Source organism: Pongo pygmaeus, chromosome 7 (assembly GCF_028885625.2).
Source record: "Pongo pygmaeus isolate AG05252 chromosome 7, NHGRI_mPonPyg2-v2.0_pri, whole genome shotgun sequence".
In the NCBI taxonomy this organism is placed as follows: Eukaryota; Metazoa; Chordata; class Mammalia; order Primates; family Hominidae; genus Pongo; species Pongo pygmaeus.
This window is the reverse complement of record NC_072380.2, coordinates 22536796-22557708: the sequence shown is the minus strand read 5'-3', so window position 1 is coordinate 22557708 and position 20913 is coordinate 22536796. Positions and strand designations below refer to the sequence as shown.

At 39.7% G+C, this 20913-nt stretch overlaps 1 protein-coding gene across 4 annotated transcripts in view; it reads right to left on the bottom strand.

The window, feature by feature from the left end:
* PPP3CC (protein phosphatase 3 catalytic subunit gamma) overlaps nt 1–20913 on the bottom strand; it is a 104943-nt gene that overhangs the window by 66701 nt on the left and 17329 nt on the right. Inside the window, exon 1 of one of the 4 annotated variants that reach the window (XR_010127325.1) lies at nt 827–20352. The exons of 2 other annotated variants lie outside the window; for them this stretch is intronic. The gene's annotated coding sequence lies outside the window, so the exon portion shown is untranslated. Of the gene's footprint in view, nt 1–826; nt 20353–20913 lie in introns of those variants that run through there. One more of the 4 variants, XM_063669347.1, reaches the window with a different exon arrangement.

The window sequence follows — 20913 nt, the reverse complement described above, 5'->3', positions numbered from 1 at the left end:
AGTTTACATTAGGTACAAAGTTTATATATATAATATCATGGAGAATTAGCAACTTCATTTAATATTTTTAAATTGGCTGTTGTCTTGTTATGTGCCTACTTTATAACACAGTCTACTTTAGATCCACTGGGATCTAAGAGCCACAAGTCTGTAAACCATAAATTTAAAAGAAGGCGTTCAATTGAATTTCTGATATATGTCCAATGGTTCCACTTCCAGCTTTATGGAACCAAGTTTAAGAACCAAGTTGAAATCTATGGGTATTTTTAAAAGACTTAATCTAGCCATACCATATTGTATCATTTACAAGTAAAGAAAGTCCTATTCTAAGTTTCATCATGCTTTCAGCTACTACTTGACTCATTTTAACTACTTAAATTTCACTGAAAAAATGATAGCAGCTACCCAACCAGTAAAATAACTAGATACTATTGTGTGCCACAAAATGATGTTTTGGTCAACAATGGACTGTAGTTAAATGGAGCTGAAAAACTCCTGTCATCTAGTAACGTTATAGCCACAATAACATCACAGGAATTGACTAATGAGTTGGAACTGGAATAGGAATGCACAGCTGAAGAAGCAGCAAGAGAGAAGGAAGTTTGCTGGAGAAAGAAAAAGAACTCCCAACAAAATTCACAGTGAAGGGTTTGGGAGAAGCTTTTGCAGACCGCAACAAACTCCTTAAGAAGTGTGAAAAAATGGACCCCCAAAACATAAAGGTTTTCATTAATACACAGGAATGTTCATCCTGCATTAACTGCTTACAAACAAATCTACAATGAAAAATAGAAATAAATGAAGCAAAACACCACGGGCAAATTACCGGAAAGAGTGACATCTCCTCAAGAAGAGCCTCAGGCAGGTCCTTCAGGAGGACTTCCAGAAGAAGGTATTGTTATCCTAGGAGATGACAGCTCCATGCCTGTTACTGCTCCTGAAGGTGTTCCAGTGGATCAAGATGTAGAGGGGCAAGCCAGGGATATTCATGATCCTGACCCTGTGTAGACCTAGGCTCAGTGTGTGTGTGTGTGTGCGTGTGTGTGTGTGTGTGTGTTCATTTTTACCAAAATATTCTAAAAGTTAAAAAAAATTTTAAACTTTTTAAATAGAAAAAGCCTATAAAGATATAAAGAAAAATTATTTTCTATAGCTATACAATGTACTTGTGTTTTAAGCTAGGTGTTATTACAAAAAAGTCCAAAAGTTTTTAAAAATTGAAACGTTTATAAAGTAAAAACTTAACAGTAAGCTAAGTTTAATTTATTATTGAAGAAAGAAAATTTGTTTGTTTTTGAGATAGGATCTCGCTCTATTGCCCAGGCAGGAGTGCAATGGCACTACCATGGCTCACTGCACCTTCAACCTCCTGGCTCAAATGATCTTCTCACCTCAGCCTCCCAGTCCTCAGCTGGGACCACAGGTGTGCGCCACCATGCCTGGCTAATTTTTGTATTTTTTGTAGAGATGGGGTTTTGCCATGCTCCCCAGGCTGGTCTTGAACTCCTGGACTCAAGTGATCTGCCAACCTCAGCCTCCCAAAGTGCTGGGATTACAGGCATGAGCCACCATGCCCAGCCAAGAAAATTTTTTTTTAAATTTAGTGTAGCCTAAGTGTTCAGTGTTTATAAAGTTTATAAAGTATCCAGTAGTGTACAATAACATCCTAGGCCCTCACATTCACTCATCACTCACCTCCAACTCACCCAGAGCAACTTCCAGTCCTGTAAGCCCCATTCATGGTTAAGTGCCCTATACAGGTGTACCAGTTTTTACCTTTTATACTATGTTTTTATTGTACCTTCTCTATGTTTAGATACTTAAATACTTAGCACTGTTATAACTGCCTACAGTATTCAGTACAGTAACCTGCTGTACAGGTTTGTGGCATAGAAGTAATAGGCTGTACCACATAGGCTATGTATAGTAGTAGTTATACCATCTAGGTGTATAGTAGTTACAACATCTAGGTTTCTGTAAGTACACTCCATGGTGTTCTCACAATGACAAAGTCATCTCATGACACATTTCTCGGATGCATGACTGTACTACCTTAGAATAGGGGACCATATATACATCTATCACTCCAGCCTAGGCGACAGAGACTCAGTTTCCAAAAAAAAAAAGAATGATCAAGGAGTAAGGGAATATTTGGAGCTGGATGTAGATAAAAGCATTTTAATAATCTGTGCTTTGGGCCATCTGTGCAACAAGTTCTTTCTTTTAGTCTTCCAAAACCAAACTGATATAAAGATAAAGGTTTTAAGAAATTTGAAACCATAGTTTTAAAGTTAAAAAATTGGGGGGTGAAATCCCCTAAATAAATTTTCATTAACAACGCATATTAAACTAAACACCGGTAGCTACATGCTAAGCACTACTGCGTTAATAAAGGTAAGGGCAGCACAGTGTATGACTAGAGCAGCTTTCCAATTTGAGCCATTATGAATACAGTTGCTATGAATAAAATTCTATGTGTGCTTTGGTGGACATAAGCACTCTTTTCTCTTAGGTATATACCCAGGAATGGGACTGAAAGTTTATGGGGTCAACATTGGTTTTACCCAACAATTCACAAAGTGATACCATTTTACCCTCACACCATCAAGGTATAAGGGTTCCAGCTACTTCACAACCTTGTCAACACTCGATATTGCTCATCTGCTAAATTTTATTCCATTACAGTGAACGTCTACTGGTATCTCTTTGTTTTCTACTTTGCATTTCCCTGATGAGTAGTGATGTTGAGGACCTTTCTACTTGCTTAATGGCCATTTTAATATCTTCTTTGGGGACATGCTTATTCAATTCTTTTGTCCATTTAAAACATTTAGTATCTTTTCTTATTGACTGATGAAAGTTCTTGTATGTTCTGGGTACATATCCTTTATCAGATGTAAAGGCTTTTTTGTTCTTAATCATCTTTATTTATGTAAATAAATAATTCAATTAGGTTTATCATTATAACATAATTGACTATATACCAATTCTTTAAACTTTGTTTTTGAATATAGAAAATGTAGAAATTTTATTTAGGAAAATAGTGTGCTTATGATAATTTATTTAAACATTTTCTTATTGTTGGATAGCTAGACTATTTCAAAAAATTGTAAATTATACTGCAGGGTCAGGCATCCTGGCTCACACCTGTAATCCCAGTGTTTTGGGAGGCTGGGACAGGAGGATCGCTTGAGCCCAGGAGTTCAAGGCTGCAGTGACCTACGACTGAGCCACTGTACTCCAGCCTGGGTGACAGAGTGAGACTCTGCCTCTAAAAAAAAGAAAACATAAATAAATGATACAGCAGAGAACATCTATATATGTGTGTGTGTGTGTGTGTGTGTGTATATATGTATCACCCATATTTTATATATATCACCCATATCATATATACATATACATGGATCATTTATGTATCATTTATATATATATATATCTTTGAACAAATCTTTACTTGCCTATAAGTTTCTAGAAATTATATGTATTAATTATCTACTGCCATGTAACAAATTACTCCAAAACTTAGTGGCTTAAGGCAATAATCATTTATTATCTATCACAGGTTCTGTGGACCATAAATTCAGACAGGGCACAGCGGGGCTGGCTTGTCTCTGCTCCGCAACTTCTGGGGCCTCACCAGGACACTCGACAGCCTGGGGCTGAAATTACCTGAAAGCTTTCTCACTCATACCGTGGTTAATACTGGCTGTTGGCTGCAGCTTAGCTCAGGTTTTTGAAGAGAATACCCACATGTGGCCTCTTCGTATGACTTAGTTCCAATGACAAGCATCCCAAGACAAAGAGAGAGCCAGGAAGAAGCTGTATCTTTTTTTTTCCTCTTTTTATTTGTGCAAATTTACAGATTACATGAGGAATTATGTTACATGTATATCATGCATAGTATCAACCCAGGGTCTTCAGGATGTTCATCACTGGGTACAATACATTTTTGTTAGGTATAGTCATCCTGCTCTGCTATCAAACATTGAACCTACTCCTATCTTAATGTATGTTTGTACCCTTTAACTCACTTCTCTTTATCCTTCCCCTTTCCCCCACTCACCCTTCCCAGTCTCTATTATCTATTTTCCATTCTCTACCTCCATGTGTTCAAATTTTTAGCTCCCACATATAAGTGAGAATATATATTTGTCTTTTTCTTTTTTTTTTATTATTATTATTATTATTATTATACTTTAGGTTTTATGGTACATGTGCCCAATGTGCAGGTAAGTTACATATGTATACATGTGCCATGCTGGTGCGCTGCACCCACCAACTTGTCATCTAGCATTAGGTATATCTCCCAGTGCTATCCCTCCCCCCTCCCCCCAACCCACAACAGTCCCCGAAGTGTGATGTTCCCCTTCCTGTGTCCATGTGTTCTCATTGTTCAATTCCCACCTATGAGTGAGAATATGCGGTGTTTGGTTTTTTGTTCTTGCGATAGTTTACTGAGAATGATGATTTCCAATTTCATCCATGTCCCTACAAAGGACATGAACTCATCATTTTTTATGGCTGCATAGTATTCCATGGTGTATATGTGCCACATTTTCTTAATCCAGTCTATCATTGTTGGACATTTGGGTTGGTTCCAAGTCTTTGCTATTGTGAATAATGCGGCAATAAACATACGTGTGCATGTGTCTTTATAGCAGCATGATTTATAGTCCTTTGGGTATATACCCAGTAATGGGATGGCTGGGTCAAATGGAATTTCTAGTTCTAGATCCCTGAGGAATCGCCACACTGACTTCCACAAGGGTTGAACTAGTTTACAGTCCCACCAACAGTGTAAAAGTGTTCCTATTTCTCCACATCCTCTCCAGCATCTGTTGTTTCCTGACTTTTTAATGATGGCCATTCTAACTGGTGTGAGATGGTATCTCATTGTGGTTTTGATTTGCATTTCTCTGATGGCCAGTGATGGTGAGCATTTTTTCATGTGTTTTTTGGCTGCATAAATGTCTTCTTTTGAGAAGTGTCTGTTCATGTCCTTCGCCCACTTTTTGATGGGGTTGTTTGTTTTTTTCTTGTAAATTTGTTGGAGTTCATTGTAGATTCTGGATATTAGCCCTTTGTCAGATGAGTAGGTTGCGAAAATTTTCTCCCATTTTGTAGGTTGCCTGTTCACTCTGATGGTAGTTTCCTTTGCTGTGCAGAAGCTCTTTAGTTTAATTAGATCCCATTTGTCAATTTTGGCTTTTGTTGCCATTGCTTTTGGTGTTTTAGACATGAAGTCCTTGCCCATGCCTATGTCCTGAATGGTATTGCCTAGGTTTTCTTCTAGGGTTTTTATGGTTTTAGGTCTAACATTTAAGTCTTTAATCCATCTTGAATTGATTTTTGTATAAGGTGTAAGGAAGGGATCCAGTTTCAGCTTTCTACATACGGCTAGCCAGTTTTCCCAGCACCATTTATTAAATAGGGAATCCTTTCCCCATTTCTTGTTTTTCTCAGGTTTGTCAAAGATCAGATGGTTGTAGATATGTGGCATTATTTCTGACGGCTCTGTTCTGTTCCATTGATCTATATCTCTGTTTTGGTACCAGTACCATGCTGTTTTGGTTACTGTAGCCTTATAGTATAGTTTGAAGTCAGGTAGCGTGATGCCTCCAGCTTTGTTCTTTTGGCTTAGGATTGACTTGGCGATGCGGGCTCTTTTTTGGTTCCATATGAACTTTAAAGTAGTTTTTTCCAATTCTGTGAAGAAAGTCATTGGTAGCTTGATGGGGATGGCATTGAATCTATAAATTACCTTGGGCAGTATGGCCATTTTCATGATATTGATTCTTCCTACCCATGAGCATGGAATGTTCTTCCATTTGTTTGTATCCTCTTTTATTTCCTTGAGCAGTGGTTTGTAGTTCTCCTTGAAGAGGTCTTTCACATCCCTTGTAAGTTGGATTCCTAGGTATTTTATTCTCTTTGAAGCAATTGTGAATGGGAGTTCACTCATGATTTGGCTCTCTGTTTGTCTGTTATTGATGTATAAGAATGCTTGTGATTTTTGCACATTGATTTTGTATCCTGAGACTTTGCTGAAGTTGCTTATCAGCTTAAGGAGATTTTGGGCTGAGACAATGGGGTTTTCTAGATATACTATCATGTCATCTGCAAACAGGGACAATTTGACTTCCTCTTTTCCTAATTGAATACCCTTGATTTCCTTCTCCTGCCTAATTGCCCTGGCCAGAACTTCCAACACTATGTTGAATAGAAGTGGTGAGAGAGGGCATCCCTGTCTTGTGCCAGTTTTCAAAGGGAATGCTTCCAGTTTTTGCCCATTCAGTATGATATTGGCTGTGGGTTTGTCATAAATAGCTCTTATTATTTTGAGATACGTCCCATCAATTCCTAATTTATTGAGAGCTTTTAGCATGAAGGGTTGTTGAATTTTGTCAAAGGCCTTTTCTGCATCTATTGAGATAATCATGTGGTTTTTGTCTTTGGTTCTGTTTATATGCTGGATTACATTTATTGATTTGCGTATATTGAACCAGCCTTGCATCCCAGGGATGAAGCCCACTTGATCATGGTGGATAAGCTTTTTGATGTGCTGCTGGATTCTGTTTGCCAGTATTTTATTGAGGATTTTTGCATCAATGTTCATCAAGGATATTGGTCTAAAATTCTCTTTTTTTGTTGTGTCTCTGCCAGGCTTTGGTATCAGGATGATGCTGGCCTCATAAAATGAGTTAGGGAGGATTCCCTCTTTTTCTATTGATTGGAAGAGTTTCAGAAGGAATGGTACCAGCTCCTCCTTGTACCTCTGGTAGAATTCGGCTGTGAACCCATCTGGTCCTGGACTTTTTTTGGTTGGTAAGCTATTGATTATTGCCACAATTTCAGCTCCTGTTATTGGTCTATTCAGAGATTCAACTTCTTCTTGGTTTAGTCTTGGGAGGGTGTATGTGTTGAGGAATTTATCCATGTCTTCTAGATTTTCTAGTTTATTTGCATAGAGGTGTTTGTAATATTCTCTGATGGTAGTTTGTATTTCTGTGGGATCGGTGGTGATATCCCCTTTATCATTTTTTATTGCATCTATTTGATTCTTCTCTCTTTTTTTCTTTATTAATCTTGCTAGCGGTCTATCAATTTTGTTGATCCTTTCAAAAAACCAGCTCCTGGATTCATTTATTTTTTGAAGGGTTTTTTGTGTCTCTATTTCCTTCAGTTCTGCTCTGATTTTAGTTATTTCTTGCCTTCTGCTAGCTTTTGAATGTGTTTGCTCTTGCTTTTCTAGTTCTTTAAATTGTGATGTTAGGGTGTCAATTTTGGATCTTTCCTGCTTTCTCTTGTGGGCATTTAGTGCTATAAATTTCCCTCTACACACTGCTTTGAATGCATCCCAGAGATTCTGGTATGTTGTGTCTTGGTTCTCGTTGGTTTCAAAGAACATCTTTATTTCTGCCTTCATTTCGTTATGTACCCAGTAGTCATTCAGGAGCAGGTTGTTCAGTTTCCATGTAGTTGAGCGGTTTTGAGTGAGATTCTTAATCCTGAGTTCTAGCTTGATTGCACTGTGATCTGAGAGACAGTTTGTTACAATTTCTGTTCTTTTACATTTATTGAGGAGAGCTTTACTTCCAAGTATATGGTCAATTTTGGAATAGGTGTGGTGTGGTGCTGAAAAAAATGTATATTCTGTTGATTTGGGGTGGAGAGTTCTGTAGATGTCTATTAGGTCCGCTTGGTGCAGAGCTGAGTTCAATTCCTGGGTATCCTTGTTGACTTTCTGTCTCGTTGATCTGTCTAATGTTGACAGTGGGGTGTTAAAGTCTCCCATTATTAATGTGTGGGAGTCTAAGTCTCTTTGTAGGTCACTCAGGACTTGCTTTATGAATCTGGGTGCTCCTGTATTGGGTGCATATATATTTAGGATAGTTAGCTCTTCTTGTTGAATTAATCCCTTTACCATTATGTAATAGCCTTCTTTGTCTCTTTTGATCTTTGTTGGTTTAAAGTCTGTTTTATCAGAGACTAGGATTGCAACCCCTGCCTTTTTTTGTTTTCCATTTGCTTGGTAGATCTTCCTCCATCCTTTTATTTTGAGCCTATGTGTGTCTCTGCACGTGAGATGGGTTTCCTGAATACAGCACACTGATGGGTCTTGAGTCTTTATCCAATTTGCCAGTCTGTGTCTTTTAATTGGAGCATTTAGTCCATTTACATTTAAAGTTAATATTGTTATGTGTGAATTTGATCCTGTCATTATGATGTTAGCTGGATATTTTGCTCGTTAGTTGATGCAGTCTCTTCCTAGTCTCCATGGTCTTTACATTTCGGTATGATTTTGCAGTGGCTGGTACCGGTTGTGCCTTTCCATGTTTAGCGCTTCCTTCAGGAGCTCTTTTAGGGCAGGCCTGGTGGTGACAAAATCTCTCAGCATTTGCTTGTCTGTAAAGTATTTTATTTCTCCTTCACTTATGAAGCTTAGTTTGGCAGGATATGAAATTCTGGGTTGAAAATTCTTTTCTTTAAGAATGTTGAATATTGGCCCCCACTCTCTTCTGGCTTGTAGGGTTTCTGCCGAGAGATCCGCTGTTAGTCTGATGGGCTTCCCTTTGATGGTAACCCGTCCTTTCTCTCTGGCTGCCCTTAACATTTTTTCCTTCATTTCAACTTTGGTGAATCTGACAATTATGTGTCTTGGAGTTGCTCTTCTCGAGGAGTATCTTTGTGGCGTTCTCTGTATTTCCTGAATCTGAATGTTGGCCTGCCTTGCTAGATTGGGGAAGTTCTCCTGGATAATATCCTGCAGAGTGTTTTCCAACTTGGTTCCATTCTCCCCATCACTTTCAGGTACACCAATCAGACGTAGATTTGGTCTTTTCACATAGTCCCACATTTCTTGGAGGCTTTGCTCATTTCTTTTTATTCTTTTTTCTCTAAACTTCCCTTCTCGCTTCATTTCATTCATTTCATCTTCCAGGGCTGATACCCTTTCTTCCATTTGATCGCATCGGCTCCTGAGGCTTCTGCATTCTTCACGTAGTTCTCGAGCCTTGGTTTTCAGCTCCATCAGCTCCTTTAAGCACTTCTCTGTATTGGTTATTCTAGTTATACATTCTTCTAAATTTTTTTCAAAGTTTTCAACTTCTTTGCCTTTGGTTTGAATATCCTCCCGTAGCTCGGAGTAATTTGATCGTCTGAAGCCTTCTTCTCTCAGCTCGTCAAAGTCATTCTCCGTCCAGCTTTGTTCCGTTGCTGGTGAGGAACTGCGTTCCTTTGGAGGAGGAGAGGTACTCTGGTTTTTAGAGTTTCCAGTTTTTCTGCTCTGTTTTTTCCCCATCTTTGTGGTTTTATCTACTTTTGGTCTTTGATGATGGTGATGTACAGATGGGTTTTTGGTGTGGATGTCCTTTCTGTTAGTTTTCCTTCTAACAGACACAACCCTCAGCTGCAGGTCTGTTGGAGTACCTGGCAGGCCGTGTGAGGTGTCAGTCTGCCCCTGCTGGGGGGTGCCTCCCAGTTAGGCTGCTCGGGGGTCAGGGGTCAGGGACCCACTTGAGGAGGCAGTCAGCCCGTTCTCAGATCTCCAGCTGCGTGCTGGGAGAACCACTGCTCTCCTCACAGCTGTCAGACAGGGACATTTAAGTCTGCAGAGGTTACTGCTGTCTTTTTGTTTGTCTGTGCCCTGCCCCCAGAGGTAGAGCCTACAGAGGCAGGCAGGCCTCCTTGAGCTGTAGTGGGCTCCACCCAGTTCAAGCTTCCAGGCTGCTTTGTTTACCTAAGCGAGCCTGGGCAATGGCGGGCGCCCCTCCCCCAGCCTCGCTGCCGACTTGCTGTTTGATCTCAGACTGCTGTGCTAGCAATCAGCGAGACTCCGTGGGCGTAGGACCCTCTGAGCCAGGTGCGGGCTATACTCTCCTGGGGCACCGTTTCCTAAGCCCGTCGGAAAAGCACAGTATTCGGGTGGGAGTGGCCCGATTTTCCAGGTGCCGTCTGTCACCCCTGGAAGGGGAACTCCCTGACCCCTTGCGCTTCCCGAGTGAGGCAATGCCTCGCCCCTGCTTCGGCTGGCTCACGGTGCGCCCACCCACTGACCTGCGCCCACTGTCTGGCACTCCCTAGTGAGATGAACACGGTACCTCAGATGGAAATGCAGAAATCACCCGTCTTCTGCGTGGCTCGCGCTGGGAGCTGTAGACCGGAGCTGTTCCTATTCGGCCATCTTGGCTCCTCCCCCCAATATATATTTGTCTTTTTCTGCCTAGCTTATTTAACTTAAGATAATGACCTCCAGTTCCATCCATGTTGCTGCAAGTGACATTATTTTGTTTTGTTTTTTATGGCTGAACAATATTCCATTGTGTATATATACCATATTTTCTTTATTCATTCATCCACTAATAGATACTCAATGCTGATTCCGTATCTTTGCTGTTGTGAATAGTACTGCAATAAACATGTTGATTTATTTTCCTTTGGGTAGATACTCAGTAGTGGGATTGCTGGATCAGTTGTATCCTATTTATATCATGGCCTCAGAAATCACATCACTTAATTTCCACCATATTCAATTGGTTGAACAGTCACAAGCCTGCCCAGGTTCAAGAAGCGTGGAAATAGATTCCACCTACTGGTGGGGAGTGACAAAATTCTGTGTGAGCATATGAGACTAAAAATATTGCTATGGCTGTTTCTTGAAAATAGATTCTGTCATACTTTCTCTATTTAAAAGGAAAAATGGCCGGTCACCAATGCCTCCAACAGTATCTTTAAATCAGAGTCCATTTTAAGTGGGCCACTTTGTATTTTCCAAGTTATTACCAAATAAGAATATCTATTCAATTATTACAAGCAAAACATTACAGAAGATATATTCCCAAATGTTTCAAAATAATTTGAGATGCCTATTAGAAGCTGTATAAATATTTTCTCTAATTTGCCAGCTGTTTAAAAAAAAAAAAAAACTCATGAATCTTCTTTCCTAAATGAAAGGGATAAAAATGTAAAAATAAACTATTTATGAAAAGCAGACATTTTTTAAATGCTTGATTCAAAATATATGTCAAGCTTCCAGTTTAGAATGACTAGCAACTTCTGGCCAGGCGCAGTGGCTCACGCCTGTAATCACAGCACTTTGGAAGGCCAAGGCGGGCAGATCACCTGAGGTCAGGAGTTTGAGACCAGCCTGGCCAACATGGTGACATTCTGTCTCTACGAAAAATACAAAAGTTAGCTGGGCGTGGTAGCGGGCACCTGTAATCCCGGCTACTTGGGAGGCTGAGACGGGAATCACGTGAACCCAGGAGGCAGAGGTTGCAGTGAGCCGAGATCGCGCCACTGCACTCCAGCCTGGGCGACAGAGCAAGACTCTGCCTCAAAAAAACAAAAAAAAAGAATGACTAGAAACTTCTGATTCAACGTTTCTTAACAGCTGCTATGATTCGAATGTTCCAAAAATTCATAGGTAAAACCTAATCCCCAACATGGTGGTATTAAGAAGTGGAATATCTGGGAAATTATTAGGTCATAAGGACTCTGCCCTCATGAATGGGATTTGTGCCATTATAAAAGAGGTCCAAAGGAGCTTGTTTGTCCCTTCTGCCACGTGAGGACACATAGAACATGCCACCTATAAGGAACAGGCCCTCACCAGACACAGAATCTGCTGGCAACCTGACTCTTGGACTTCCCAGCCTCTAGGACTGTAACAAATAAATTTCTGTTGTTCACAAATTACCCAGTCTAAGGCATTTTGTTATAACATCTTGAACAGGCTGCGCACGGTGGCTCACACCTGTAATCCCAGAACATTGGGAGGCCAACACAGGTGGATCATAAGGTCGAGTTCAAAACCAGCCTGACCAACATGGTGAAACCCTATCTCTACTAAAAATACAAAAATTAGCCGGGCGTGGTGGCGCGTGCTTGCCTCAGGAGGCTGAGGCAGGAGAATCGTTTGAACCCAGGAAGTGGAGATTGCACCACTGAACTCCAACCTGGGTGACAGAGCAACACTCTTGTCTCAAAACAAACAAACAAACAAAAAACACATCTTGAATAGACTAATCGAACATCTAACTAAAATACACATAAAAATAAGACAGAACAAAATGAAAACTCTCACCATAAAAACTACGAATGATTGAAAAGTATCCTCAATTAATTCATTCAAATAATTTTATTGAATTGCTACTATGTGTTAGGTACTTATATGCACTAGTAAAAAATTTTGATGACAAATATCTCAATGCATAAGTACATAAATAAATACCTTAAAATACCATAAAAAATTTTTTATTTTATCCTAGGTAGACATAATTTACTTACATAATAATTTATTAATATTTAGCCAATCTTCAATTTTTAGAAATCTCAGTTATTGTTAAATATTTTGCCCTTACAATGTCTGTAGCACATTTTATTTTCCAAAACTGGCTGCAACCAGCCAGTCATGGTGACTCACTCCTGTAATCCCAGCACTTTGGGAATCCAAGTTGGGGAGATTGCTTGAAGCCAAGAGTTCGAAACCAGCCTGGGCAGCATGGTGAGACCCCATCTCTACAAAAATTTTTTTTTAAACTAGCCAGGTGTGGTGGCATCTGCCTGTAGTCCCAGCTACTCAGGAGGCTGGCACAGAAGGATCTCTGGAACCCAGTAGGTTGAGGCTGCAGTCAGCTACAATCGTCAGCCTGGACAACAGAGTGAGACTTCATCTCAAAAAGCAAAAACAGAGAAAATTTTTGCAATCTACCCATCTGACAAAGGGCTAATATCCAGAATCTACAAAGAACTTAAATAAATTTAAAAGAAAAAAACAACCCCATCAAAAAGTGGGAAAAGGATATGAACAGACACTTCTCAAAAGAAGACATTTATGCAGCCAACAGACATATGCAAAAATGCTCCTCATCACTGGTCATCAGAGAAATGCAAATCAAAACCACAATGAGATACCATATCACGCCAGTTAGAATGGTGATCTTTAAAAAGTCAGGAAACAACAGATGCTGGAGAGGATGTGGAGAAATAGGAATGCTTTTACACTGTTGGTGGGTGTGTAAATTAGTTCAACCATTGTGGAAGACAGTGTGGTGATTCCTCCAGGATCGAGAACTAGAAATACCATTTGACCCAGCAATCCCATTGCTGGGCATATACTCAAAGGATTATAAATCATTCTACTATAAAGACACACGTGCACGTATGTTTAATGCAGCACTGTTCACAACAGCAAAGACTTGGAACCAACCCAAATATCTATCAATGATAGACTGGATAAAGAAAATGTGGCACATATACACCATGGAATACTACGCAGCCATAAAAAAGGATAAGTTCGTGTCTTTGCAGGGACATGGATGAAGCTGGAAACCATCATTCTAAGGAAACTATCACAAGGACAGAAAACCAAACACCACATGTTCTCACTCATAGGTGGGAACTGAACAATGAGATCACATGGACACAGGGTGGGGAACATCACACATGGGCTGGTTGGAGGATGGGGGGCTGGGGGAGGAAGAGCATTAGGAGAAATCCCTAATGTAAATGACAAGTTGGTGGATGCAGCAAACCAACATGGCACATGTATACCTATGTAACAAACCTGCACATTGTGCACATGTACCCTAGAACTTAAATAATAATTTTTTTTAAAAAGCAAAAACAAAAAAAAATGGCTACAATAATATTTCTCACTCTACATACTCCTCTGTAATCTCACTGTCTTGGTCTGTTTTGTGTTGCTATGACAAAATATCATAGACTGGATAATTTATAATGAATAGAAATTTATTCATTCATAGTTCTGGAGGCTAAGAAGTTCAAGATTGAGGGGCCAGGCATCTGGCATGGGTCTTCTTGCTGCATCATTCCATAGTGGAAGGGCAAAGAGGGATAAGAGAGAGCAAGAGATACAACTTGCAGCCTTAAGCCCTTTTATAATCAACATTAATGCATTCATGAGATGTGGCCTTCATGACCTAAACACCTCTCATTAGGCCACACCTCCCAACACTACTGCATTTTGGATAAATTTTCTAACACATACTTATTTTATTTTTAAATTTCAGATTCAACGGGTATATGTGTACGTTTTTTACATGGATATACTGCATAATGGTAAGGTTTGGGCTTCCAGTGTACCCATCACCCAAGCAGCCAACATATGCTTTCTAGGGGTCATATTTAAAGCATAGCAGTGACCTGACCTATCCTATCAAGAAGTAGAGTCTAAGGCCAGGCCCAGTGGCTCATGCCTGTAATCCTAGCATTCTGGCAGGCTGAGGCGGGCAGACTGCTTGAGCTCAGGAGTTTGAGTCCAGCCTGGGCAACATGATGAAACCCCATCTCTACTAAAAATACAACAAAAATTAGCCAAATGTGGTGTCACATGCCTGTAGTCCCAGCTACTTGGGCAGCTGAGGTGGGAGGATCACTTGAGCCCAGGAAGTCGAGGCTACAGTGAGCCAAGATAGCACCACTGCATTCCAGCCTAGGTGACAAAGTGAGACTTTGCCTCAAAAAAAAAAAAGGGAGAGTCTAATGTCTCTCCCCTAGAATCTGAACTGGCCTTAGTGACCTGCTTTAACAAATACATTGCAGCAGAAGTGATTTTGCAGGTTCTGCCTCGGTCTCTTGGCATACTCATTCTCCAGTGAAGTGGGTATATGGTCAATAATCCCAGCTGAGGCAAGCTTTGAGTGAACTCAGCCCACGCATAACTCACTTCATTCAAACGTAAGACTACTACTATCTATGTCTATGTGCTAAACACTGAAAAGGCTCTTGGAATCATCAGTCAAAAAGCAAAAAGTAGGCCAGGTATGATGGCTCACACCTATAAAAAGAATCTCATCACTCTGGGAGGCTGAGGTGGGTGGATTGCTTGAGCTCAGGAGTTCGAGACCAGCCTGCGCAACATGGCGAAACTCTGTCTCTACCAAAAAAACACAAAAATTAGTTGAGTGTGGTGGTGCACACCTACAGTCCCAGCTGCTCAGGAGGCTGAGGCAGGAAAATCACTTGAGCCCAGGAGATTGGGGCTGGAGTGAGCTATGATCGAGCCCCTGCACTCCAGCCTAGACAACTGAGCGAGACCCTGTCTCTAAAAATAAGTAAATAATAAGAAATTGTTAAGATGTCTTTTACACCTACAACATCTTTGGGTTTATACTAAATGGCCATTAGGTAAAACAAAGCTTTAGTCCTTTATTTTATTAAAAATTTTTTAAAGGATTATAAAAATTATTAGCTTTGTTTGGCATACTCTGAATTTTAATTAACTCAAAACTATTGTGAGAACTCTTTGCTTTATTAAATTTGGGTTAAAAGGAAAAAAAAACCTCACAAATCATAAGTTAAGCCTTCCCAATTTAATCATGTATAATAAAATGTGGTAAAAATAAATATACTTCAACATTTAAGTATCTTTCAGTTTAAAGAAAATATTAGGAGGCCAAGGTGGGCGATCACCTGAGGTCAGGAGTTCGAGACCAGTCTGAGCAACATGGTGAAACCCCGTCTCTACTAAAAATACAAAAAATTAGCTGGGTGTGATGGTGGACACCTGTAACCCCAGCTACTTGGGAGGCTGAGGCAGGAGAATTGCTTGAATCCAGGAGGCGGAAGTTGCAGTGAGCCGGTATCACGCCATTGCACTCCAGCCTGGGAAACAAGAAACTTCGTCTCAAAAAAAAAAAAAAGAAAACATACATTCAAGTACAAAGACTGCCACAATAGCCATCTAAAAAAGGATTTTATTTCTAGGTTTGAGTAAACTTGGATTGGTGAAACTCATAATACACTTTATAGGATAAATGAAAGAAAGTCCTAGAGACTGTCAATGTCCTCCCTGTTTGTGAGATATTCTTACTTCTAGGATAATCAGTGACTACTCATAAAACTCATTATGTACTTTCTGCAATAGAAGATTCCACTCCCTTCCATTCTGATAATGCTGGTTAATATAATAAATCAACTAAAGCCTATAGTCCCATCATGATCCACAGGTGGCTTCTGCTTCTTCCTTACATTCATCTAAAGTTCCTGGTTATAAGCTAAAGACAGGAATTGAGCCTTGTGGAAGACTTATCAAAAGAACTTTTGTAAATGTTTGTATCATACACCCATTACTGACACTACAGAGAATAAATTAATGATGCATACTGCCGACATCATTGCCATGGACAAACAGTGGCTGAGTCAGGATTTCCACAACTGTTATGGTCCAGAAGCAGAAGATAAAATGAATAGACTATTTATGTCCAAGATAATCAGAACACAACCTCCCAGATGCCAGAAGCCACTGATGACTACAGACTTGCATGATTTTGTCCTTTATTCTCCTTGGCATTTTCTTCTCTCTCCACTGTTGTAAGATTTTAGGCTGTTAACAGATAACTTTTCCTTACTGTTAGCACTATCAAGACCCTTATCCTTGGCAAAATATAAACCAAATATAGGACAGTTGCAAAGGTGAATGACCCACATCCAAATTAAAGGAAAAGAAAATATTTGGTTGCCCAGAGGAAAATCCAAATAGATTATGGGATACATGGGACATTATTTTAAACTTTAATAATAATTGTCTGAGTTTCAGTGTGTTGCAGATGCCAAGTGTGTGATCTTTAGAGTCTTAAATGCTGCCATGCAGCCACTGTCACACCAGCTGATTCAAAAAATTATCATCTAAGAAAAAGAACATCGAGGCCATCCTGGCTAACACAGTGAAACCCCGTCTCCACTAAAAATACAAAAAATTAGCCTGGCATGGTGGCGGGTGCCTGTAGTCCCAGCTACTCGGGAGGCTGAGGCAGGAGAATAGTGTGAACTCGGGATGCGGAGCTTGCAGTGAGCTGAGATCGTGCCACTGCACTCCAGCCTGGGCAACAGAGCAAGACTCCGTCTCAAAAAAAAAAAAAGAACAAAATGGCCTGGTGCCTGTAGAGGCCAAAATGTCTACCATCAAAGCTTCATAAACATTCACAACCCATCAAACAACAGTTTGAAATCTTGATTGATCACCTCCCCTAAATGGTAAATGTTCCAGTTTAGCTGACGAATGATCAGAAACAGAGATTAAAAATCGAAACTGAAATTACACTACGAATTGCTCACAGATGTGCAGAAAAGCACTAATACTTGCAAAACAGATAAACTGAACCAAAGCAAACCACAATGTACTGTGCATCACAGGCCATCTAAGCTCAAACTTTTTTTTTTTCTTTATAAGAGACAGGGTCTCCCTCTGTCACCCAGGCTGGGGTGCAGTGGCATGATCATAGCCCACTGCAGTCTCCAATTCTTGGGCTCAAGTGATCCTCCCCCTCAGCCTCCCAAGTAGCTAAGACTACAGGTGTGTGCCACCACACCCAGTTAATTTTAATTAAAAACAAAATTTTTAAAGACTGAGGTCTCACTAAGTTAAACAGGCTAGTCTCAAACTCCTGGCCTCAAGCGATCCTCCTGTCCTAGCCTCCCAATGCACTGGGATTAGAGGTGTGAGCCACTGTGCCCAGCCTCAAACCTTTATTAATATCAGCTCACTCATACCCATATGTTCTAGTACCACAAACTGATCTAACAGTAAATCCTCAGGGACTTATGTGTCCTAGAGGCAAAACTACTGGCTGTTCCAGCAACTCACTCAAATTACATATTCTAGCCAATCCCTGCCCAGACTACTAACTTTATCCTAACATCACTCTGTGACTAACAGCTCCTAAAATCCCGTATGTCCTCTTTCCTAACTCTATCCTTTTGAGAGGTCCCACAGCTCTTCTGATGTATGTTATTCCTTCCTGCAGCAAGCTAATCAGTGTAACTTATTTTTGACTACAGATGTTTTCTTGGTGGTCTTTGGTGGTGAGATTTAACAGTCCCATGGCAGGCAACTGGTGGCTGACAGTTAGGGATAGGAAGACTTTTTAACCACATACCCTTTAAAATGTTATGCCATGTTATTGTACTATTTACCCAAAAAATAAATAGAATTAGACTTTAGAGATGCATATAATACTATCATAAATTAATCGACCAACAGTAATATTACCATCATCCAATACTGCTGGAACTCACCCAGGAATCAGAGTGTTTTGGATATCAGCAGACAGGAAAATTCACCACCTGCTTCTACAATTCTAGAAAACCAGCCAGCAGTTAGGGGTGATAATTAGCTTCATATCTAATGTAAACAAACTTTTATTATACTGTGTATTTATACTAAAAATCAAGTTTAAAAACCCCTTATCATTAAAAACAAACTTCATATGTGGAACTATGTTTGCTAAATATGGCTCATAAAGTGCCGTAAATAAAGTAAAGATTTTCGGCCGAGCGCGGTGGCTCACGCCTGTAATCCTAGCACTTTGGGAGGCCAAGGTGGGCAGATCACAAGGTCAGGAGTTCGAGACCAGCCTGGCCAATATGGTGAAATCCCATTTCTATTAAAAATACAAAAATTAGCCGGGCGTGGTGGCAGATGCCTGTAGTTCCAGCTACTCGGGAGGCTGAGGCAGGAGAATCACTTAAACCCAGGAGGCGGAGGTTACATTGAGCCGAGATCACACCACTGCACTCCAGCCTGGGCAACTGAGCGAGACTCTATCTCAAAAAATAAATAAATAAAGTAAAGATTTTCTTTTTTCATTTTTAGAGACAGGGTCTCTCACTCTGTCACTCAAGCTGGATGGCGTGCAGTGGCTTGATCATGCTTCACGGTAGCCTCGAACTCCTCAAGCAATCCTCTCACCTCAGCTTCCAGAGTAGCTGGGACTTCAGACATGCACCGTGACACCTAATTTTTAAATTTTCTGTAGAGACAGGTGTCATCATGTTGCCCAGGCTGGTCTCAAACTCCTGGCTTCAAGGAGTTCTCCTACCTCAGCCTCCCAAAGTGCCAGGTTTACAGATGTGAGCCATTGCACCTGGACTAAAATAAAGGTTTTCATGCTATTTTTTAAAGTTTCGAAAGTTTCGGCCTGGGAATGGTGGCTTATGCTTGTTATCTCAATGCTGCAGGGGGCCAAGGTGGGAAAATCACTTGAAGCCAGGAGTTTGAGACCAGCCTGGGCAACATAGCGAGACTCCACCTCAAAACACACACTCACACACAAAAAATTCTTTGAAATTTTCAAGCACAGAATTTACAAAAATAGAATAGCAAAGTATTATCCATGTAGTATCAAGTATTGGTTGCAAACATTCTGCTAATCTTTCAAACTATCCTATCTTTATTTAAAGATTTTTCTAAATCAAAGATACTACATACTTGAGGCAAAACAATTTTTTAAAAGATAAAGAGCACAAAACAAAAAACAATAACCACCACAAAAACAACTCTTAGAATCTCACCAAGATTCTAAGACAACTACTGTTAAGATATCAATATATATCTTAATATTTTAAATATGTAAGTACATTATTTTATAATCAGTTATACTATATAGACAATCTTCTAATGTTTTCTTAATTTAGTAGTAAACTCCACTAATGCAGTATAGATATTTTCTCCCATTCTGTGGCTTGCCTTTTCATTTTCTTAAACATCTTTAGAAGAACAAAAGATTTTAATCTTTTAAAAGTCCAATTATCAGCATTTATGGTTCATGCCTTCTATGACCTATCTAAGAAAACAGTCTGCCCCAAAGTCACAAAGATTTTTCCTATATTTTCTTTTAGAAATTTATAAAAACTTTACCTCCCCAAGACCGTACCTCCTAATACCATTACATCGGGGATTAGGATTTCAACATACAAATTCTGGGGGGTCACAAACATTCAGACAACAGCATTAAATAATCTCTTGTACTTCTTCTTAATAAATATATCAAAGTAATGTGACATGAACTAGAATGAAAATAATCTCTGAGAGGTCACTAAAGTTTAAGTCCAACCAACATTGTAGGCATAACATGTGACAAATAATATTTACATGCAAGATACTCTCTCATGAAAACGAAAGGATTTTACACAATTCTAGATAAACCACCTATAAGTTTATCTCTTTAAACACACACACACATAACAAAGTGATAATAATGAAGTGCTTATTAGTGGAAACCATGAATCCACTCTAATCTTACATACAAAATCATTCAAAAACTTCAGGACTTCAAATATTGTTAGTTACAAATTATAACACATATTTCATACATGGATTGCACTAAAGAAAAGTAAGAAATTTGCAGCTCGACATTAAAAAGAGAATAGAGATTAAAAAAAATAACAAATCACTAAAGTGGCCTGGGCACAGTGGCATGTGCCTGTAATTCCAGCTACTTGGGAGGTGAAGGTGGAGGCGGAAAGATCACTTGGGCCCAGGAGTTCCAGGCTGCAGTGAGCTATGACTGCACCACTATACTCCAGCCTGGGCAGCAGCGCTAGACTCTGTCTCAGAAAAAAAAAAAAAAAAAAAAAAATTACAAATGTAACTTTCTGGTGTCAACTTCAATATGTAAAACACATAATGCCAAGTGCTACTAACTCTTCTTCATAACAATGAAACATTTTATTCATATCATTCTACTTATGGTTGCTGACTTCCTTAATTTGATCTAAAAGCAGCGAACTCTGAAGAATTCACTGACCACAATTAACACTGTTTTCTCAATAATAAGAGGTAGGAAAGACTGTGTATAAAACCATCAACTCCTCTGGTTTCTCCAACACCAGTTAGGGAGATTTACAATTCAAATCTAATTATCCAGTGTCATCCTTTCAAACACTGAAAGAGTGTACATTACCAACTGAAAAACAAAACATTCAGTAACTGAATATATCTAAGTTTCTATAGGTAGCCTTCCTAAAATCCTAGATAACAGTGATATATATATTTTATTTTATTTTATTTATTTATTTTTTTTTTTTTTTAGACGGTGTCTCGCTCTGTTGCCCAGGCTGGAATGCAGTGGCATGATCTCGGCTCACTGCAACCTCTGCCTCCCGGGTTCA